At 53.3% G+C, this 23,826-nt stretch overlaps 1 protein-coding gene across 2 annotated transcripts in view; it reads right to left on the bottom strand.

The window, feature by feature from the left end:
- DRD2 (dopamine receptor D2) overlaps window positions 1-19,511 on the bottom strand; it is a 47,474-nt gene extending 27,963 nt beyond the window's left edge. For both annotated transcript variants that reach the window (XM_036919780.2, XM_036919779.2), the window contains exon 1: window positions 19,334-19,511. The gene's annotated coding sequence lies outside the window, so the exon portion shown is untranslated. The remainder of the gene's footprint in view (window positions 1-19,333) is intronic.
- Window positions 19,512-23,826: the final 4,315 nt, after the last annotated feature.

Genomic DNA, 23,826 nt, shown 5'->3' on the forward strand with positions numbered 1-23,826 from the left:
CCTATGCACCCTGCACAGGGAAAAGCCCCGAAGGGACCTCCCATGGCTGGCTGAGCACACCAGGACCTGTTCCCACTCCACTGCCACAGCCTGCTGTGAGGCTCCGAACACATGACCTTCATACTCATCTTTTAGGAAGTTCAGGAGCAGCATGGACCCCTGGGGCAGGTGGGCAGGCGAGACAGGAAGGGTCAGCACCCACTGGGCCTGGGCCCAAGAGCATCTGTGCCCTGCAAATGGGTGTGAATGGCCCTTGGGCTTCCAGCAGGCTGGCCACAGGGGCCAAGGGCGGGTTTCTCCCTCTGAGCACACACCCATCGCAGGGCTCAGAAGAGGTGCTGTGCGTAAGTGCTGGGCTAGGAGGGACGGTGTGGCAGGGGGCTGTTCTCACTGAGAGGTGCCTGCTACGGGAGCTCCTGGGGGGCAGGTCAAGATTTAAGCTGCAGTCGTGGCTGGCGCAGAAGCACCTTAACTCCTGGCAGGTGAACATCCTCAGACAAGCTGGATGGGTCTCCTGAGAACTGGAGCCAGAGAGACTCTGAGAGAAGTGAAAGGTCACCCCAACGTCAGAGCAGGATGGCTGGAAGCCCCGGAAGGAAGCTGGGGGCCGTGTCAGCAAACAGGGGCACGTCCCAGCGGCGGGAGGGCTGACCGTCCTGCGCCACCGCACGCGGGCAGCGGCCGTTTTCCGCACCTGTCACCCAGCAGGTGGACCGCCACATTCCGTTCGCGCCTACGCCTGCAAGCATGCCGTCCCTGCACCTGGGGACCCCCAGCAAACGCAGTGCTCATGAGGGAAGTAGTGTGGGGGCCTGTAAACCGGAGGAATGCACCCCACTTAATGGAGGCCCCTCGGTCTGTGGTGGCCAGGTGGGAATGGGACAGAACTTCCAGTGTTTCAAAAGAGGACCAAAATCTGCATTTTTATTTGAAGTCCCCTTATTTCAAAATGCTGGTGACTAATTCACGGCGCTGTGTGTGCCAAAGGGTCAGACCCAGCTTGCATCTTCCTCTCACACCGGCTGAGACACCAAAGTAAACAGCCACAGCTTAAAGACATCACTGCGGCTTTCAAAGGCCCCACAGTAGCCCATGGACCAAGCAGGGTTACTACTTCCTCTTTAAGAGTTATGGGAATGGCCCAGAGAGGTGTGTTAATTTGCTGAGGTCACACAGCCAGTTCGTAGAAAGTCAGGATCCTAACTCACATCTCAACACGCTTTTTTGCAGACTCTTTCTCCAAACCCCACAACGTCTCCAGGCCCCAGTGGGCAGCAGATTCAAAGCAGCAATCTGAACAGTCTGCCTCCCGGAGACCGGAAGCGTCTGCTAGCTGATCCCGGCATCCCCAAAAGGGAAACAGGTGGGCATCAACTGCGTTCTTACGTGATCCGTCTGGATGGGTGAGTGCTTCTGGGGACAGCAAGCAGAAGCCCGAGTCAGTCGCCGGAGCAGGGAGCCATGAGCCCTCAGCTGATTCTAAGACGCCAGCCCGTTTGCAGGCCCAAATGCCTTGAAGGAAGGGAGGCTGGGTCCCCTTGAGGGCCAACCTGGACCCTCCCAAGAACACACCTCTCCTCTTCCTCCCAGCCCTCCCCAAAGGGACCTGCAGCCCTGGCCCTGAGAGAAAGGGCCCGTCTGACTCCTCAGGGGGTAGACACTGGCCCTGAGCTGACCTTAACTCCAGGAGACCCACACCTCACTGAGGCCCCCCAGTCCTGGGGGCTGTGGAGGTCAGGTCGATCACTGGAGTTCTGAGCTCAGGCCTTTCTCACAATGGGCCCAGTGGGTCCCCGAGCGCACCCTGCAGTTATTTCCCCATTTGGCACATAATTGGAGACATTCAGCAACAGGAAGAATCCCGATAGTCCAGGACCAGCCAGAGTCCTTTGAGCTGTTAACAAACACACATTCAAATCTGGAAATAAGGCAGGAAGGCCACTGAAGGCCCTTCTGACTGGCGTCCTTTGCTTATTTACTGGTTACTGTCCGAAGGCAGCCCAGCCCTGGAGGACAGAGGTCAACAGGGAGAAAATTGGCAATACATGAATGACTTCTGTCCAGCAAAGATAATCCCAGACTTTATGATTTTACTGCCCTGTAAGACATTAATATGTCTTGTATCTAATTTAGTGATCTCAGTCCAGCTCCCTTCCTTTCTCCCACTGACACACATATTATATACACGTAACTGTTGTTGCTCCGAGTCCCTCATTGACAACTTAAGTAAATCTCTGACATGTACTTATTTGAGAAAGATGTTTTTCAGCTTTTGAAAATTATTATTTTAATAGTTTACATGACTCAGAAATAACCACTCACAGGAAAACAGTAGCTGGGGTTGGACGGGTCAAGAGGTGGAGTGAACTCCACTGTCTTATTTCTTCTGCCCTCACCCGGCTCCCTGCCACCTGCCACTCCGGGCTCCCACCTCGCTGGCCTGTAAGGACGCCTACCATTTCCTCCTCTGATGGTGATTCACGGCTTCATGCTCGGCCAGAGTGGCTGCACTGCCAGCCTCCAAATGAGAGGTGGCCGAGTCCAGATTTCATGTGGGAGCTGGACACCTCCCAGGTGATTGGGAGTGTGACACCGGCCCAGGAGTCGGCGATGAAGGCCGGGGGAAGGCCCTGCACCTGGCCACCGACGGCCAGTGGGTGCTTTATGCAAACAGCTCCCCAAACACACAGGAGGAGCAGAAGCTGCCCAGCACCTCTCCCGTGGTCCCATGAGGCAAGCTTGTCTAAAAGTCACCCCTTGCTTTCTGCATGGGGAGCAGGGGACCGGGCCCCTGGTGTGTGTGTGCACGCACGTGTGTGTGTGTTGGAGGGCAGGCGGATGACATTGATCCAGGTCAACTGTGTCCAACTCGAGCCACACATCTCCCGAAAGGCCCCCATACCCCGTGGCAGCCCAGGAGTGCTGTCCTCTGAACGAGCCCTCCGTGTGCACAGCACATCTCATCATACTTTATCATGCCTGCCATGGAGTTGGGTGTTAGAAGGCCTGGCTCTCCATCCTGACTGGGCATCTGTTAGCTGGGTGACTTTGGGCAAGTCAGCTAACTTCTCTCTCCCTCTCTAAGCCAGTTTCCTCACCTGCAAGGTGTAAATACCTTGCTTTCTGCTTATTCTACTTCATGGGGCTGAAGAGATCAAGTCTTAGGTTCACATCCAAGCTCTACACAGGTCGTATCAACAATAAGAAATACAGGGAAATCTACTCACCTGCTGCTGCTCATTGCGTTCCTATATGAAATGGGAATAATACTAATAACACCATCTTCCCCAGTGGGTTCCTGCAGAGCTTAAATGAGATGTGGAGTGAGTGAGCCATCTTTGGGTGCCTGGCCTACCATAAGAACTTGAAACATATTAACTGTTTTTAGCCGTAAATGCTTTGAAGCAGTAGGATTCTTATCAAGGGAGAAGTTTCCTAGTTGTGATTAGTTACTATATTATATATATTAGATTATATTATTCTCTGAAAATTTCAGCTGTGTTAGTTTTGCCTCCTCAGGTAGATTTCATGCTTATGAAATCATTTAACAAGTATTTATTGAATACCTTCACAGTGCTGGGCAATGTGGGCACCAAATAATCTTCCCAGAGCTCTCTGCTCAATGGGGTAGACATGCACAAAGGTGATTAAAATGTTACACAATAGAAATGACGGCACATTGAGAGGGTCACCAAGCCCAGCTAAAGGCAAGGTGAGGTCACAGGCTTGGAAAACTGTCCCTTGTTCCTCCATGGCCCTGTGCTCTGCTCCCAGAACAAGGTTTTGTACATAATAGAATAAACATGGAGAACTGAGCGACTGTTCTTATTACCTGCCCACCCAGAATCCCTTTGGTGCAGGGAGGAGAGGAGGAAATGAACATTAGGAGACCCTGACATCTCTCTAGTACTGGGGGAGGCAATTTACACAGGGACCAGTGATAGGCAGGAGCTGGTTGTGCAAATCTCTCTTCCTGACTTTGCATTCAACCGCTGTCAAGTCGGCAGCTTGACATCGGCCACAGTTGAGTATTTATGTAATGACATCAGTAAATGCTAATCAAGCATTACTCTTTCTTGGAGAGCTGGTTGTTAAAACACTTACCAGCCCACACCACGTGGATTTCTTCCAATAATCTATCGGATGAGAAAATTAAAGTTCAGAGGAGCTAAGTAATTTGTTACAAGTCACACAGGCCACAGAAGGCAGACTTAGAATTTGAGCTTTCCCTACTCCAACCCCCTGTAACTTATGAGCCCCCTACTTCCCTGTCAGGTCCCAGGGCTTGATCGGGAGCAAATTAGTGCATCCTCTGTATCTCATCCTGGCTGAAGAGGACAGCACAAAACGTTCACCCTCCACTCAGTCTCCTTGTAAAAATCAGGACACCTTGGACTCAGGCCAAGGCCTGGGGGAACCCCCAAGGTATCTGCCTTCTTTATCATCCAGCTTGGGACTCACTGTCCAGCTCCACAAAGAATGAATGAACCTATGAAAGGGTGCTCAGAATCGCCGCTGGAGAAATGCAGACCAGGATCACAGTGAGATTGCCTCATGCCACTAGGACGGCCACTATTTCAAACAACAGACAGTAACGGGGATTGGCAAGGATTTGGAGCAATCAGAACCCTTAGGCACTGCTGGTGGGAATGCAGAAGGGAGGAACCACTATGGAAAACAGTGTGGAAGTTCCCCAAAACATGAGAAATAGAGCTACCCTGTGACCCAACAATCCTGCTTCTGGACATACATCCCAAAGAACTGAAAGCAGAGCTCAAGGTGTGTGCACGCTCGTGTTCACAGCAGCACAATGCGCCGCGGCCAAGAGGCAGAAGCACCCCGGGAGTCCATCCGCGGATGGACGGATAACAGAATGTGAGACATGCACACAGTGGGCTATTGCTCAGCCTTAGAAAGGCTGGGCGTCTCACACATAGTAACACGGGTGACCCTTGAAGACATTATGCCGAGTGGAATAAACCAGTCACGAAAGGACGCATACTGCACGGTTTGCTTATATGAGGTTATCTAGAGCTGTCAGACTCACAGAAACAGAACGTGGACAGAGGCTGCCAGGAGCTGGGGGCAGAGAGAAGTAGGGAATCAGTATTTAAGGGGTACAGAGTCTCAGTGTTGCCAAATGAGAACGTTCTGGAGATCTGTCACACAGCAGTGTGAATGCACTTAACACTACTGAACCGTACACTTACTAATGGCTAAAATGGTCAATTTTACATTACATGTATTTTACCACCAGGCCAGGAGGCTGACCTCGGATGATCTGACCAGCTCTGGAGGTGACCACTATCTAAGATTCTCCCATGAGGCAATGGAGACCCACAAGATGTTTGATGTAACAGTTGTGCATCTGTGTCTCCTGTATGTAAAGCACTTTGCTAGGCCCTGCGGAGTGATGTCATACCACACACCTCCTCCTCCAAGCCTGCACAGGAGAGGGGAGGTGGGCGAGCACAGGGGGAGGTGGGAGAGCTCAGGGGGTGGTGGGTGAGCACAGGGGGTGGTGGGCGAGCAGAGGGGAGGTGCGTGAGCACACAGAGAGGTGGGTGAGCTCACAGCAGCCATAGGAAAGGTCGGGAGCTGCGTGTGAATCCTGCCTATGTCACTTCCTTGGACCGTCTGCCTCTGTGAGGCCCTGAGGCTCGGTGGCCATGCCCATAAAATGGAGAGAGAGTCTCTCTTCCCTCTGTGGGTCTGGACAACTAAAGGATGCATGCCTACTACGGTGTGGTGTGTTGTTCTATGAATTTTCATTAATTCAGCCTCAGAAAGCTACGAGAAAGCAGAAGGGAGTTCTTGCAGTAGAAAGGATGGGCATGTTCTCCGGCGCAGCACCCCTGGGGGCGGAATGGGTTTCTGTACATTCCTGGCAGGACCCCTGAGGATTGACCTATGGGGTGGATGGTACTTCTACTTACATGAAGTTGAAAGGGTGCAATAGAACACGCTCTCAACTAGCTCTGGCTTCTCTGTCCCCCACACCCCTTGCCCCTGGGTCCCCAGGGACACCACAGAATCCCCCCACAGGCACCACCCCCACCAGAGCGGAGACCACAGCAGCGGGTCCCTGGAACAAAAGCTCCACTTGCATCTGAATGAAAAAGGGGAGCGGGAGCTGCTGGGCTGACTGGGAATGAAATCACTTCCTCCGTAAGATGTCCATTGGCCTGCTCTCTGCAGCTCCTGACAGAGCCGCCTCGGAGCTCTGTCTGCGCTGCAGAAGCCAGGCCTCAGAAATACTTAATTTGGAAATCATGTGCTGTCCAAGTGGCAGCTCTCCAGGCTGCTGGTTTAATGCTGGTCCTGGTCCCTCTGCAGGAAGCAGTTCCAAGTGGCTGATAAGGCTTTGTCAGTTGGTCCTGCTCGTTAAGCCAGGGCCAATTACTGCCCAGCCCTGGGAGCTGATGCTGATGGCAGCCTCCTGTTCCCGGGCAGCTCCCTCCGTGAGGGCAGCTGGGGGGCCAGCCTGGGCCGGGAAGGGGCACCGCAGCCCTGCACCCTGCAGCAGTGGCTGGTAGGGGGGAGGCAAGGCCATCTACCAGGGGTCAAACAGGCAGACTAAGACTCTCAGCTCCCTGGGGGCTCCCAGCTAGCTGGTGACACAGCCCAGACCTGCAATAAGAAAAACACCTGCCTGAGGCCATAGCTCAGCGAGTTGAATGTCTAACCTGAGGATTTAGCAATTTTTATACATAAACACAGATATCCCTGTAACACACACAGTGTTATATTTTAAACTATGAAATGATTTTCCAGGCCTACATTTTCACAAAGGCCCACAAAGATGATACAGAATGCCAGGAGCCAGCCTGCAAATATCACTGGAAAAACCGAGGAAAAGGTAGTGTTTGCTGCCCCTTGATGTTTGCTAATAACGGAAATGGCTCTTCGTGGTCCCTGATGCAGAGGCCACAGGGATCACCCTGCTCTGACGTGCTTCCCCCAAACGGCTCAGCAAGATTAACACAGCAATTTATTTGAAAGGACACGTGTGAGTAGGAATCTGGGAAAAAAGGACTGGTCCTTTTTACCACTTACGCTGTGTGCATAGCCCACAGACAAGCCGTGGTTCTGTGTGTGTGTGTGTGTGTGATGTGTGTGCCTGTGCACGAGAATGACCATGTATGCAATGTCCATTATATAGCCTATATAAAGACAAGACATTTACATAGAGAGATATATATATATACAATCTCCAATTTCCCCGAGTTCCAAATGTTGGCATATAAGCACTCCTTTGTTCATACATTCACTCCACAAACGCTCAGGTCTACGGTGTACTAAACACGAGGACAGGAGGAGGCCCTACTGACCTCCCCTGCTGGGGACACCAAGGGGCCGGGTGGGAGGAGAGAAAGGCAAGCTGTTATAATGCACCGTGGCATGTGCTGTGTTAGAAAGAAGACACCAGACGCCAGATGGAGTCACTTATGTTAAGCCCCCTCACCAAACACAGACCCAGTGACAGTTCTGGTCTCTCCCAGAAACGGACCCTTAAGCTGGCCACTCAGGAACTGCCTAGCCAGCTGGATGGAGGAAACCTGTGGGCAGACCCCAGCCCTGCCTAAAGGAAAGTGACCCTATCACAGCCAGGCCACTTGCCCCCAGTGTGACTTCCTTGTCCTGCTCCCTTCTGTCTGTAAAAGTCTTTTATTTTACAGCTCCTCGGAGCTCCTTCTACCTGCTGGATGGATGCTGCCAGTTCATGAATCACTGAATAAAGCCAGTGAGATCTTTAAAATGCGCTCAGCTGAATTTTGTTTTTCAACAACGCTAATGAAAGGAGATAAGCGTGGCATGTGGGGGAGCCTAAGGTGGGTCAGGTCAGGGGCGGCTTGAAGGTCATGGTGCCAGACAGACCTGCGCTCGGCTATAGTTCAGTTCTTGGCACTCCCACGGCCTTTGGTACATTTGCTTAGTGTCTCTGAGTGCCAGTTTTCTCAGCTGTAAAATGGGACCAATAATTCCTACCTTTTGATTGTCACAAGGATTAAAGGCAATGTGTGTAAGGCACATAGTATATCAGTATTTTTAAATCACAAGTATCATGTAGGCTAGAAAGCATCTGATTGTACAATTAATACCTGAGTAGTGGATGTGTTTTAAAGCAGTGATGCTGACCCTCAAATGCAGCTCTGGGTGAAGGGAGGCAGAACTGGAGGGCTGCTGGGGGTCCTTATCTGTTCTCACTGGAAGAGACCTCACCCACTCTGACCCCATCACTTTAGAAAGAGGAATCAGAGGACGGGAGAGGTTGAATGCCCCTAGGCGCCCTATTAGGGTCAGCAAAACTGAGACAGGCTCCCCTGAGCCCTCCTCTCCACTAGCCTTCGGCCTTGGGCCCTATCTTGGACCTGCCTGCCCCTTGCTAAATCAGTCAGAGAAGCCCCCCACCCCCAGACCTGACCACCTGGCCTGCCTTCAGCAAGAATGCTATAGAGCCGGTTGGGCAGGAATTCCCCCACAGATGCCTCCTCTTGGTAACTTTCCGTCCGCTGACCCTCAGACCTCAGACCTCCAGCCATCTCCTTGTGCTCAGAGTTGGGCAGATCTCCCTCCCCATGACACCCACCACCACAGACGTGAATGAAGACTTCCTTCCTGTTTTCACAAATGGCAGAATAATGGGGACAGGACTGAGACTAAAGGCCAGGCCCCTGATTCGCTGGACCCCTGTAAAGGCCCAGGTAGGTCTAGTTTGCATAGAGGGAGAGCCCAGCAGGTTGGCCACTGGCTGAATCTCCAAGAAACTTGGCAGCAGGCCCCAGGGAGCAGGGCCACGGTCTGGCAGAGATGTGCTGGGCTCTGGCTCTGCCTTCTACCCTCTGCTCTTTGTGTCTGCTCCGTTAGGTTTTCCCAGGTCTCTGCGTCTGGTGGACGGAAACACAGAGGCAATGCTTAAACACACCATCAACGGCCTCAGATGAGGCGCTTATCGCCACGGTTATTATTACAGTTTCCTGGGGTGGAAGCAGCCCGCGCTGCTTGCTGAGGACCCTGCCCTCGCCGCCTGGCACTGGGGCCCCTGCCCGGCCCAGGCCGCCCTCAGCCCACGGAGCTCGTGAGCTGCACCCACAGACACCTGAGCGGAAGGCGAGAGGTCCTCCACCTGGTGGAACCAGGATGGACGGGGCGGGGAGGAGAGCCACGTCGGGGAACCCAGAACCTGGGTGCTGCCCCAGCTGGACTTCCTGTGACTCCCCCCAGGAGATCCCTGTGCTGGCTGCCGACACCCGGAGGACAGGCTCCATCTGTGGCTCAAGAGCTCCTGCTCCTTTTCCAGACCAAAGAATGTCCAGGGACCCCCAGTCCCAGCCCCTCCCCGCTGCCAGCTGTGGGGGTGGGGGGGTGCCCTTCTGGCCTGCTGGAGCTTTGCCGCTCACAAGAGGCACGTGGACCCCGCTGACCATGTGCGGTCCTGTCCATGCCGTTTCCTTCCTCTCCCCCGACCAGGTACGTGGACTTCCAAGGCTACAACACCCCATGGAGACATGGGGGGGGGGCGACTGCTCTGGATGAGGAGGAAGTGGGAGCCAGAGAAATGGGGAGGGCTTCTCACACCCCCTTTCCTGACAGCACCCCCGCCAGACATAATTACTGAGCATCTACTGTGGACGAGATCATTACAGACCAGCATCCAGACGGGAGTCCCAGGAGGGCAGGTCTGGCGGCCCAGCCCTAGAGGGAGACACTAGGGAGCCCCAGCGTGCCAGACTGTCCTCTGAGGCAGGACCACAGGGACGTGAATACAGGGGCTGCAGGTTCCATATCCGTGGGCACGTAATCCATGCCAACTGGCGTCTTCAGCCTCCTCTGTGTCCTTGAGGATGGCCAGCTGGGCAGCCTTAACGAAGGGGCCTCTGGTTTGCAGCGCAGAGCAAGTCCCCGCTGGCCTGTCTGTGAGGTCTCTCCTCCATCTCTGCAGGGAACTCATACACCTCACCTCCTGCACCCCCAGCAAAGCCCCAGCAGGGGCAGGAGTCAGGAAGCAGTCCACGGGCTGCCTCCACCCCCACCACCCCAGGAGCCAGGAGTACGACTCGGAGGACACGCTCTGCATGGCCAAGCCCTGTTCTGACACAGGGGCTGCCATACCCAGTGGAGGCTGGGGGCCCCCGTGGCAGACCGCAGCCTGAGGGCTTTGCTCTGTGTGCAGTACGCTGAGAGTGAGAGGATTGCTCCCAAGAAATCCTGGGGCCTCGGTGTTCCCCCTATGAAATGGGAGCATCAGACTGAGGACCTGCCGTGCAGGAGGCACTCGGTGAATGCTTGTAGGGTGCACGCTGACCGAGCAGCACGATAGCCCAGAGCTCCTCATGACTGCATAAGGCACTCTACGGTCACACAGCCACCGCCCTCTCTGGGCCTGAGCCACGCGCTGCAGGAACCCAGGCTCCCACAGGCCTCTCCTTCCTTCCCGGAATGCTCAGGGGACCCCCTTCCTTCCTGTCTTCCTCCATACACCCCCTACTCTCCCTCGTACTGCCCGTGGCGCCAGCAGCCCCGTGAGTGCCCTCTGACCCCGAGCTCCCAGGAGTACTGACTGGGCCCTTCCTTGTCCTTATTTGCCTCCTGGCTCTGAGCTGAGGCTTCAGTTAGGTAAGTGGGCGGCCGTTCCAAGAGCAGGTGACTGGAAGGGAGGCGGCCTTGCCCTGGGAGGGGCAGAGCGTGTCTCCAGGGACCCAGAGCCAGGGAGGCACAAAGCTCCTTGCGGTGGGTTGGTGGTATTCCCCCAAATCCATGCCCACCCAGGTCTCAGAATATGACCTTTTTTGGAAACAGGGTCTTTGCAAAGGTCATTCATTAAGGATCTAAATGGGATCATACTGGATCAGGGTGGGCCCCAGATCCAACAGCTGGGATTCTTATAAGAAGAGAGGCCGAGCTGGACAGAGAGACAACACCGACGCAGAGATCGAGGCAGAGACCGGAGCGGAGCAGCCACAGGCCAGGGAACACTGAGGTCACAGCTGCCCTCTCCGGATGCCCTGGGACTCTCCCAATGCCCTGGGACTCTCCCGATGCCCTGGGACTCAGGGAACCCACACAGGTGAGCAGCCACCCTACTCCATCACTTCTAGGGGCCAAGCGGAGTGCTCGGAAAGGAAGCCAGTGGACCTTTGTTCTCTCTGGGCTGGTTGCCTGGTTTTATCAGGACAGTGGAGCCCAGTTCCTGTAGGATGTGCCTCATCAGCTGGTGAGCAAATCTCAGCTTCCTGTGCAAGAGAACAGTATTTGTTCACTTGTCCATCACCCATGCATGCAGCGATTACTTATGGACAGCCCACGACCTGCCATGTATGCGCTCAGTGCCAGGCCTGGGGGCAACCCTTTCCCCTGCCCCTTCCTTGCTGCCCAGCACTAAGATCTGACTGATGATGAGGGAGGCGTCATTAATGGCAATTACACAGCATTCAGTGGGCTTGTGCCGGTCACCTGATATACTGAGCACCGCTCGCCTGCAATCAGTTCCTCTATGAGAAAATGGGAGCGTTAATGGCTCTGCCAACCCGCACTCAAAGCTGTGAGCCCCTCAAAACACATAATACCAACTTGGTCCTACTTTACCCTGTGGATAAGTGGCAAACACAAACACCTATACGTGTGCCCTTGGCAGTGCACCCAGTACTACCTTCTCTGTGTGCGTGTCTGATTGAAGCAGCCTCCACTATTCAACAGCCCCACTCCTGTGCCCCACAACAGCTGAACGTGTGGCCGAAGGTAGTCAGAGGGCGCAGGCTGAGGGTGAAAGAGCGAGGGGATGAAGCATCCTGTTCACCCACGTGACTGGTGGGGGATGCCCCAGACACTGCCAGACCCTGTTGGGCTTCAAGTAAGTCAAGTAATGAAGTAATTACTTCAAGTAAGTCATCATTCAATTACCCAAATACTGGCAACTTGAAACAACAGAAATGGATTATCTCACAGTGTCTGTGGGCCAGGAATTCAGACAGCTCAGTTGAGTGGTTCTGGCTCAGGGTCTCCCAGAAGGCTGCCGTTGAGACCCAGCAGTGGCCACTGCCATTTGAAGGCTCGTCTGGGGAGGTCGGACCTGCTTCCAAGATGTTCATTCACATGGCTGTTGGCAGGAGGCCTCAGTTCCTTGTCACACAGGCATTCCCACAGGGCTGCTTGAGCATCATGACATGGCAGCTGGCTCTCCCCAGAATGAATGACCCGACGAAGAGTAAGGTGGAAGTCATGACATCTTTTATGGCCTGTTCTCAGAGATCACGATCTGTCATTTAGTCACTATGCTATTGGCGTGCAGGTCTTCCCTATTTGATGTAGGAGAATGTGAATACCAGGAGTCTGGGAGCGTTGAGGGCCTTCTTGGAAGCTGGCTACCATAGAATCTAAGGAAGGATCCAGAATGTGTGGAGGGTAGTGGGGACCTATGGAAAGCGGTCAGCACCTCCCACCCTTCACTCCAGCTCACCAGAGAAGAGTAACCGAAGGGCAGACTTGGTGCTCTTAGTCATCCAGAAGCAATCCAGGCCTTCAGATATGCACACTGTTCAAGGGAAGATGTGTATGGAAATAGCTTTGTTTCTTTGGGGGACCTAACACCCTGGATGCTAGTTACTGCTCGTCAATACACTTCTCTGTTGACCCTGACCTAAGTTAACATGGGAGCTGAGGGTGCTCAGAGTCCAAGAAAGGAATGAGCATGCGGCCCGAGGAAGATGACCAGGGAAGCCCGGCCACGCCCCTGGAATCTGCCTACCTTCACCCAACAGTGAGTGTTTTTGATTTCCCAGAAGTAGGTGCATCAATTAAGAAAGAGCCTTCCCCAAGGAAGGATTCCTAGAAAAAGAAGAAAGCCAGAGAGAGAGTAGCTTCTAGGATTGGAGAGTTGTAGGGTCAGAAGCTATCGTGTTACATCTCTTTTTCAGGCTGGACCATGCTTCATCTGAAATACAGCCCCTGCCATTAATGACCCCAAGAGATAGCACATAACACTGCCAGCGCTGGACCTTCTCAGTGTCCTCAACAGGGCAGAAGAAAGAACGATCTCCTCCTTGCCCTCATGCACAGCACGCTCTCCTTATTTTTCATTTTTACTAAAAAGAGGCCTGTGCCAGACTCCAGCAGGCCATGTGACAATGCCAATCAAGAAGGCTCCAGGCTTGAGGAAGCAGACAGAGGACCTGGGAAGCCAGGAAGAGAAATGGATGCTCTGCGAAGCCTTCCCCGGGAAGCCCAACACTTCCTCCTGGCTGGCGTGTGACGAGGTGGGCGCTTAGCTGAACCTAGTTCAAAGGGATGACAAGCAACTCGAACCCCTCTTGCTCAGAATGAGTGAGAGCTTCTGACAGGTGTGTGCCAAGGAATTGTGGCACAGATAAGTGGAGAGTGTAAGAAAAAACATGTAAGCTGGAATTTTGTGGAAGTTTTAGAAACAGGCTTAATTTCAGAGAAGTAAAATCAGGTCCTGAATTAGTGCTAAAGGAAAGCGGCTGAAAATGTTCCCCTTAGTAATACCAATAACAGTCATTATAATTAACATTTATTGAGTCCTTATTTTTGCCTGGGAGTCTTTCAAATGTCTTTTATCTATTGTCTTAATTAACCACTACAACCCAATGAGGCTGGTTTTAACATCCCCACTTACAAATGAGACACCCAAGATGCTAGAGGTTAACCTCAAGCTTAAGAAGCCCAGCCAGTAAGAATTACAGGCAGGAGTCGATTTCTGGCAGTCCAACTCCAGAGCCCACAGCTTAACTACCATTTCATGTTGCTTTTAAAGGTTTAAATAAGGGACCAAATGCTGGTAAGTGTCATTCGTAAAATTAACGGTGAGATTCAACAACACAGTCTAGAAGTCTTCTAGCTCACTATGTGATAGTGGCACCTTCTGTGCTATTGAATGAGGAATTCCAATCGAGTAGGCAGCACATAACAGCATTCCTTTACTTTGTGCCTGAAGAAACTGGTGCTCAGGTCAACTGTCCTGACAGGGGCCCCAAGCCTCCACTGGCTCTGTCCACCAGAAGGGCACTGATCAGCCAGGCCTTACAAACAGCTCTCAGGAGTTCCTCTGGCATCTGTGCAGGGCTAACCTCTTCTTGCCCTTCCCTCAAGCTAGAAGGTTTAGCTCCCATATGCTCTTGCCTCCCATAGCTTGCCAAGGTTCATTTCCAGTGCATTTCATCCAGAGAGGCTCAGATCCAAGTACAGAACAACTTCTTAGATGGTCCTCAGCTTCAAGAATCCCAAGAAGTCATTTCATCCGTCTTCTTCCTCTGCTATCTCCTCCTTCGCAGTGTCATATGCAAAGCTCACTGTCACTTCAGTTTATCAGAGAAAGGGCCTTCTTATCCCTACTTTCCACCCATCCTTACTCTGCCTGCCAATCAAACAGGTCAGAGAGGGCTACTGCTTTAACATCAGACACTCTGGCTTTGCCTCACCACCCTGCACATTAGCCCTGTGACCCTGTACGAGTCACTTACCTCTCTAAGTCCATGATGCGTCCTCTGTAAAGTGGGGGTAATAATAGTGCCAGTTTCACAGCATTGTTGTAGGATCAAGAGTCAAGGTAATAAAACATATGTTCAAGTTCTCAGCACTGAGCCCGGCACACAGCAAGTGCATGAAACATGTTGGCTGTTCGGATGATTAGGCCAGTGGTGGAGGGACCGGTGAACAGGACCACTTGTCAAAAGCAGCCCTTACTAAGGAAGCCTGTGAGGAAGCCACTTTCCCAGACCAAGGGTTCCTGGGGAATTGCTAGTGACATTGCTGCCTGGGGTAACACGAAGGAGAGACAGCAATTACACAATGTGGAACAACAATAATTTCATTTCTAATGCCTTTTCCCTGCTGGGCCACTTAGAATCCAAACATAACAGCAAGGCAGGGGTGGAAACCAGAAGGACAGGCACGTTCTGAAGGATCCTGATGACGAATGGAGGGGACCCAGGATTCACTCCGGCTCCCAGACATTGGCAGAGGAGTGCCCAGGGGCCGCGGCTGCCAGTCTGTGCTGAGCTGCAGTGCCCTGGAAGGCACTTCTGCCCAGGTGGGCTGCCTGCCTATTGATGGGCCCCTGGGGGCTCAGTCTGCCCAAGTTCACCTATCACCCTCTGTCCAGGAGCAAGCTGACATCGCTCAGAGGGCTCCAGGCAAAGCCAGGGGTCCCCCCTCCTTCCCCCACCCCCATCAGTAAGGACAGCAAAGACTCCCCATCTCCTCCCAGGAAGAGTGAAAACCTCTGCAGGTGCCATCAGATCATGACAAATCGCCCAAACCACACGAAGCTGATGCCTTATACATACACATTCTACATGAGCCTCTCCTGGGGGCCCCCAAGAGTCTACTTCTCATTGGCCCCACCCCCCTCACTGCCCCCTCCTTTCCCAGATGTCCCCACAGCTTCCAGGTCTCTGAGTTTGGGACACTGTGGAGGCACAGCGTCATCCACCCAGGGGAAGGGGGCGTCCCCGAGCCCCAGGGCATCATCTCGGCCTCCTCCCTGTACACTGGGCCGGCAGAGGTCTCTGCTCCTCTGCAGAGAAACATTCCCTTGTCGCCTGCAGAGAGAGGAGGCTGCACCCGCTCAGGGCACAACCCAGCTGCCGAAGGTGTTGATTTAACCCATTTGTCAGATTGAGGTGCAGGGATAAGAAGGGGGAAATGGACAGTCCAGAAGGGCAAGTTTCTCTCCTTTCTCTGGACTGAAACAGAAGGGAACTAAGTGGCTGGATTTTGTAGTTTTACTCCTCCACCCACATGTACTGACACTATAATCAAGTTATTTTCCAAGCCTATGCATTTAGATAATATGATTCTATTGTTAAAAAAAATAAGAAAGAAATCTTCAATTACTTTGGTGGTAGGAACAGGTGAGAGCAGGGGTGTATTAATGTTGGATTCAAACACTATTAGAGTAATTAAAAAGGCTGGAGATAATATTAGTCTACCACCCATAATTGGGAAATAAACAACTTGCACACCCTTGGTGGCCCCATTTAGTATTCTGAAGAGCTGGAGAGTTTATACATAATCCCAAAGACAATTCTTAGATTCTTCCCAGGGCCATAGAGACCCTATCGAGGGACAGGGAAGGGAAATAGAGTGCCGATGTTCAGCTAAGTGAGAAGCCACTTTCGGGGGAGGATGCCTGCAGAGGAGCTGAACCAAGCTGCACCCTTCCTTCTGCCTCTGGTTTCCAAGCATTTCCTACATGCGTGATGCTCTCCAGCTAAGCAGAGCTCCTGGTAGGATGGAGAAGCTTCAGTTGCCAAGCCCAGTCCTGGTGCCCTGGAACTAAAAAGCTTACACCATTACTATTTGGGAGAACTTTAACAACAGGAGAGAGACCACTATGTTTCTGGACTAAATGAAAAGCTGCTCTGTTTGGGGTCAGGAGCATCTAGAATGACCTCTGAGGAGCCCAAGTAATCTCAGGATTTAAAGTCCTGGTAAGTATGTCCCAGGGGAAATAGGACCCACTGGGCAGCCATTCTAGGCTTTTTCTTAAGACCTCAAATCTTAGGTTACTGTGATCTGTGATATACAACCTGATCCTGGGAGATACTGGCGTTATGCCATGGGGTCTGGCATTATGAAACCTCGATTTGGAGTCTACTCTCCCTTCCCAGGTGCTGAAACCCTTTCACTGGTGGAGACTCACAAGTATTAAGCCACAAGGGAGGGAGAAATCGGGGTGGGGTTGGCAGGCCAGAAAATTTGAGTCACTGGAAGGGGCAAGGTTGGCTCAAGGGAGTTTCATCATCCTTTACGTTCCCCTCCCCAACACACACATACACTCTGTACTATTTCCACAGCCCTACTTCTTCCTCAACACCAAAATATGACTTTCACTTGCAAGGAAGATGGAGATGGCTCTTTCCAGGTCAAGTCCACATACCTCCCCCCTTATACATGTTTACCCAGAGAACAGTGACCTCAGACCCAGTCCAGCTTCAGCAGGTCAATTCCACCAGGTATACATGAGGCCATATTTTATGAGTTCCTGAGTTCCCTTTGTTTCTCTTAATAGGAAGAGGAACAGAGGGTTTCTTGCAAGTTCAAATTCTCCTACATCATTGCATGTTCTAGACAGAAATAATCCAACCTTATGCGTGAAGGGAAAACCAGTGAGCCCGCAAGCAGCATTACTAGCCTCATCACCCCACAAGCTTCCTAGCTTATAGAGCATGAGAACCCAGTCAATACAGTCAACATGTCACTGCCAGCAGGGCACCGGTGGCTACCAGCCTGGAGAACATGATGTGCCAATAAGCTGAACTAATCACTCCTTGGCATTTCAGAAGCAGTTGGGTTAGTGGATCAGAGCACATACATAATGAAAGACAATAATCCAAACAGAAAAGGGGGGTAGGGGGAGCACACTGGGTTTGCTCCTAGATGGGGGCATTAGTATTTATCCAGATCAACCCAAAGTCATATTGGTGAATTTTAGAAAGGCCAAAAACCTGTTTAGAAAGAAGAAAAGACCAGGAAGATTCTGGGGGAGAGGGTATCAGGCTGCATCCTTCATTGCAGCAAAGGGATTGAACCACAGGGATGAACCCCTCACCATCAGCCCACGGTGAAGAATTTAACATGATAAACTGCAGGAGGCAAAGAGGTCAATTAAAGACCTTAATCATGCCCCCTCTAGCCAAAGAAGTATGAACTTTTATGAGAGGTGATCTTTTAACCCATGTACATATGAGTGGCCTAGAAATATTGCTAAAATATACATTTCTGGGCCTCAGCATTCTCATTCAGCAGCTCTTCAGAGAGAAAATAAAATTGTGCAATTTTAACCAGCTTTCCAGGTGATTCAGATGGAGGGAGATTGTTAAAACAAAAAACAGCCCTTAGAGAAATGTTGTCCTGGACCTCTACCTCAAATCAGTATCTCCCATTTTCAAAGGTAGAAGAAACTCAAAATGTTCTTCAGGAGGCCAAGGCTAAGGCTGCCTGGTCCTCCTTGGCTCTAGATCTAACCCTCTCAAATGTCTTCCCTGTCGGATGTCTGACTTTGGAGACAGCATCAGCCCCCACCCCCACCTCCAGTCAAATATGAACCTAAGCAGAGAAGTCAAAGGCTGCGAGATGGGGCCCAGCAAACCAGCTCAGTGATTCTCCTGCAACTGGTCACATTCGCCACAGCCTCTTTCTCTGCCACCTTCATCAAACGCAGCGATGGGGGAGAAATGAGAAGAATGATTTCTTTTTCAAGTGGTCCTAATGCTGGAGGATGAACCAGGGACAGGCAGAGAATTTGTGTCAGAAGAGGCAAGAGTCCCTGCTCATCTAGTTCCTGGGGAGGCACAAGAATTAGCCTGAAAGGTCTGTAGCCCAGTCACAACCCAGAAACGGGTGGATCTGCAGAAGGAACAAGACCCACCTCAAGAGCCCCCTGTGCAAAAGGTAGTGGGGTGCCAGCTGGGGCAACAGTGACTCACTCAGACGGCTTCCCAGGGCCTGAGAGCAAGGGCCTGTCCCTACGGACTGCAGTGCTGTGACTTGTGTCCATGGCGAAGCCTGTTGTGTACACGCATACTCACCCGCTTACTAAGGTCTGTTCTTCAAAACTGTTCACAGGTTGCCCACCGCAGGCAAAAATGGGGATGCCCTCTGCCTGGCGTTTAGAACTGCCTCTTGTCTCCGCACACAGCCCCACCGGGGCTCCTGGCCCATTCCAGCGGCGGACAATCCCGCTCAGCTACCGCCCCCAACATCACCCCTATTCCCAGGTCGACATGGATCTGAAATCCCAGCCTCCCTCCGGACTGGATTTCAAACGAATAGAGATTCAGGACCAAGGACAGCGGCGGCCGGGTGGTGGGAGCCAGTGAGAGGCACGCGGGTTCAGAACCAAGGACAGCGGCAGCCGGGCGGTGGGAGCGCAGCCGGAACCGGCCTCCCAGGTCCTTGGCTTCCGTCCCCAGAACCTGGAAGGTCCCTGTCGCACAAACACAGAGTTGCCGAGAGGCCCTTCTCCTCTGGGGCGGTCAGAAAGCCTGGCCGGGCGCCCTGGGGACCCAGGCTCGGGTGCCGGGAGGTAGGTGCCCTCCGGAGACCGTCGGGGACCGGCGCCCGCCCCCGGGCCCTGCGGGGGGCTGCGGGCACCGCCCGCTCGTACCCGGGGCGAGGATTCCCGCGCGGGTGGCGCCCAGGATGCCGAGGGGGAGGCAGCGGAGGCTGTGTCCCAGCCGCTCCGGGCAAGCAGCCCGACGGAGAGTCCGCGGGGAGCCCGACCCCAGGCGGGCGCGCCGCCCGGCGAGCTCCCTCCTCCCCGCCACCTGCCTCGGCCCCGGGCCGCCTGCCGCTCCGTCCCGTGCGCGCTTACCTTCAAGCCATAGGGCGCCCGGGGGCAGAGACGGCGCCGGCTGCTCGAGGCTCCCGGCTCCCGCCGCATCCACCCGCGGCCGCCCCTCCAGCAGCCGTCAGGGGCCGCCGCTCTCCTCGGCGGGTCCCTGGCCCCCGGCCCCGCCGCGCCGTTCGGAGCCCCGGGCGCAGCCGCTTGGCCGGCTCGGGCCGGGGCAGCGGGGGACCGGCGGGGCGGGGCGGGGCGGCGCGGGAGAGGCGCGGAGGCGCGGTGCGCGCGGGAGGCGGCGGGCTCCGGCACTGAGGCTGGACCGCTCGGCGGCGCCCGGCTCGAGGAGCGCGGGGCGGGGGGCTCCGGGGCCCCGCCCAGGGACAGGCCCCGCCCCGCTGCGCTCCAGGGTGCGGGCTCCCGGCCGTGCCAAGGGGGAGCCGCGAGCTGGTGCGGGAAGTCGCCATCTCTGGCTTTGGGGCAGGTCGAGCCCAGCTGCCGGCGGCGCAGTGCCATCTCCCCAGCGCCAAAGTCCCCGCCTGCATTTGCAGGGTTGCCGCTGGTCACGCATCCTCGCCTCCTGCTAGTCGTTCCCTCCTGGGAAGTCACAGGGCGAGGGCTGGGGAGGCACGAGCCGCCGGGGAGCCGCACAAGGAGCAGGGGCCAGGGTCCGTTTTCTGACCTCTGGTCTTGGAACCCCGGTGGTCAGCTCCCTTGTTTGACCCTTCCAGGGGAGGCCTGCTTGGGGTTGACCTGGAATGGAAATTCAACACGGGGCGTCTGGGGTTCCTGACTCCCAACCGAGATGGGGGAGGAGGCAGGGATGGAGGCTGGTGGTGAAGGCTGCTCTGCTCCCCTCTGCCCCAGGGTCTTTCGGGCTGCAGAGAGATCTTCCCCTTCCGTTCCCCGCCCTCTCCTTCCCTTTCTTCCCTGTTCAGCAATTAGTTCAACTGTCTTTCCTCTTCCAGGTTCTGTATCAGATTCTGGGGTTGTGGAGAGGAATAAAACTGGGCCTCTGCTCTCCGGTCCTGCCAATCCAGAATGGAGACCTCCAGGAAGTGCCTCTTACACGCCACAGCACCTTGGCTTAGGTGCCGTGGATGCCACTGGGGACCGGCGCTGAAGGAGCAATGTCAGTCCTGTCAGGGGGGAGCACAGCCTGCCAGGCAGGGGGAGTCGCATGAACACGGGACTGGCGTGGGACTGGCCACTGACCATGCATAGCAAGAGTCATTCCATCTTGGCTGGAGCCAGGCTGCTCTGGGCCACAACCATAAGTTTGCCTTTCCTCCAATGACCCACACAATTATAAAAAATTAGAGTTGGAAAGACCTTAGCATTCATCTGACCCCTACCCTCATCACTCTAGAGGGGGAAATTGAGGCCCAGAGAATTGGAGTGCCCTTCCAAATTCCACCGAGGTCCAACGCTGGACCATTCCTCGTCTGCCAAGGTACAGGCCAGCACTGCTGTCAAATACAGCCCGCTCTGGAGGCCAGTCCCAAAGGGGGAGGGCTACAGGGGGGCGTGGGGGTGCCTCCTCCCCTGCTGCTTGCCTGTGACAGTGTCTTGCAGGTCTGGACTGTTCCCCATCCCCTCTCCGGCTTGATCAGGAGATATTCCAGCTATCAGGAACCCCAACAATCTGCTGTATTTACAGTAAGACATTGCAGATAGAGCTGGAATCTCAGTGTTGCCCCTCCTCTGCCCTTAGGTCATCCTTTGCATTTCTGATCCAATTAAGGGGGGACTTGCGACCTTCCAGCTCAGCACCTCTACATTGGTCCAGGGACAGAGCCATCCAGCGGACAGGCCACCCATCTCCTGACGAGTCAGAGGACCTGGGCTGGTGTCCTGCCTCTTATCACTTACCAGTTGTGTGAGGTTGACTAAATTGTTCAATCTCTCTGAGCCTCAGTTTCCCCATCCTTACACTGGGGCTAAGAATATCTTTGTCTCTGGGCTGCACTGAGGATAATAAATGAAGATGTTAGACAAACTGTAATATGGGGGACCCCTGGCTGCTCTGAGGTGGGGAGGGTAGGTTTGCTCACCCAGGAGGCAGAAGCTGGAGCAAGATGAACTGCATGGGGTGCACCAACTCCACGGGCACCAACCCGGTCTTGCATGGTTGAGTGGATTGCACGCTGGCTGTGAGACTGATGGATCTTTTCATTTTCAATTAGCAAACGCCTCGCTCTTTAAACAAGCGGCACAGCAAACAGATGCCCTGAGTGATTGCTGACAGGGAACATCTGCGGCAGAGCAGGCAGAGGCACGGGAGGCGCCCTGCTTCCCAGGCTGTCAGGGCCCCGCTGGAGGCCATTCGGTGCCTCCCACACCTCCAGACAGAGGGGTCCGAGTAGGCTGGGGCAGGGTGGCCCTTTCCCTTACAGCTTCCCTAGAAATTGGGCCCAAGAGCCCCCTTGAGTGTCTCGTGTACATGTTCCAGAGCCCCATGGTTCTCCCTGGCATGCTGCCTGGCTCTTTATCTCGACCCTTTTTGTTGCTGAAAGTGGTAAGCAGACGGCTAATGCTGGGTACTGGGGGTAGAGGACGGCGGAGGAAGGTGGGTGTCCTGCTGGCCCCTGGTACCGAGGAAACGAAGGTCTGGAGCCTCCCCTGTGCTTCAGGAACTGCCCGCAGGTGAACGAGGCCCGGCTGGGCTCGCAGAGGAGTCTCCCACTGGTCTCTGTAACTTCCGATGAACCGCAGAGAGAGACACGGACTGTCACAGCCCCCTTCCGAAGCTTATTCCACAGACAGTGGGGCAAATGCCACCATTGGCGGGGTCAGAGCCGAGCAGAGCTGGAGGCACACAGGGCTCTGTTCACATCCGGACTTCATGTCCTTGCGCAAGTCCTCAGCGCCTCTAAGCCTGAGCTTCCTCAGCTGTGAAACGGGAATCAGGATCCACGAGGCAGTGTTATCATGAGGATAAAGAGGGAATGGCACCCAACACATGCGAGTACTCAATACATTTTGCCCATTTTCCCTTCTTACAGAGAACATCAACCAGAGAAGCACTAAAGGAAAGGCAGTCGCCCTCTGTGTCGTGTTCCAACACTAGGTTTCTCATCCGACGTGACAGAGGAATACTGAGCCCCAATTTTCAAGCTCTGGGAATTTTTCTTTTCTCATTCTCCTCTGTTGTCATTTTGTTCTTGTCCTATTTGTAAGTGACTCTGAGAACACTGAGATGGCAGTCCTGGGTCAGAGGAGGTGTGGGGCAAAAAGAAAATGGACACATCCCTTTTATACTTTGTTATTTCTCTCAAAGGGCTTAAACCCTGAGAGAGGGGCAGAATTCTTGGTCACTGATGTTGCTGAGAGACGTATGGTCCCATGTCAGCATGAACTAGTGAAGGGGCTAGAGTAACCTGTGAAGGCAGGTGAGGTCGACCATCCTGAGGGAGGGTGGGGAAGAAGATGATCCTTTTAAAGGCACAGAGTCCGGGCTGCTCTCTCTGATCAAGGCAGCAGGACAGAGAGAGCTGCCCGGGAGTTCTGACATCGGCACATGTAACCCACCCGTACACCATGATTTCCTCACAGATTGCACTGGACTTTCGCACATCAGTGGGAAGTGGACATTTGTACATGTTCTTTGCATCCTCCTATTTAAGAACAATAAAGACTACAGGTGTGACCCACTTTAAGAAAATCTATTATACACTTTTCCAGAGTTACAAAACAGAAAAACTGAAGTGCAATCATCTGTATTATAAATGTACTTGATCCCTTGATGGGAAGAGGTAAAAAATTGACACTACTTATACACCCATGTTACAGCAACATTATTCACAATAGCCAAAAGGTGTTGCCCAAGGGTCCATTGACAGATGAATAGATAACAAAATGGGATCCGCATGTAGACAGAATATTGTTTGGCCCTAATAAAGCCTGTCAGATCCTGTCAGACAGGCCAAATCCTGTCACGTGCAAGAAGATGATGAACTTTGAGGCCGATGCACTAAATGAAATAATCTAGTCACAAAAGGACAAATACTGTGTGATTCCACTTACCTGAGGTGCCCAGAGAAGTCAGAGAGTAGAGTAGTGGCTGCCGGAGACTGGAGGGAAGAGGGAATAGGGAGTTAGTGTTTAAAATTAGAGTTTCAGTTTTGGAAGATGAAGAAGTTGTGGAGAGGGCTGGTGGGGCTGGCTGTACAATAATGTGAATGTACTTAATGCCACTGGCCTGTACACTTAAAAATAGTTAAGATAGCCAACTACATTATGTGTATTTCACTGCAATAAAAACATATAAACCTTGTGTTTCAGTAGCCACTGCAGTGGCCGTAAGTGTGAAAACAAAATAAAACGTCTTGGATATTACCAGCTAAGTAGGTGGAAAAGGGACTGAATTTTTTAACTAGTTTATATGTAACTTCCAATGTTGTATTTAGGGACATACAGTTAGTACCTTGGATCCTTTAGCCCTTTCTATAGATAATAAAGCATTTCTCATCTGTGGTCTTGTTTACCTTCCAATAGTCTTGGGATGTCAAGATTATCGTTAATTT

This window comes from Manis pentadactyla, chromosome 13 (assembly GCF_030020395.1).
Source record: "Manis pentadactyla isolate mManPen7 chromosome 13, mManPen7.hap1, whole genome shotgun sequence".
Lineage (NCBI taxonomy): Eukaryota > Metazoa > Chordata > Mammalia > Pholidota > Manidae > Manis > Manis pentadactyla.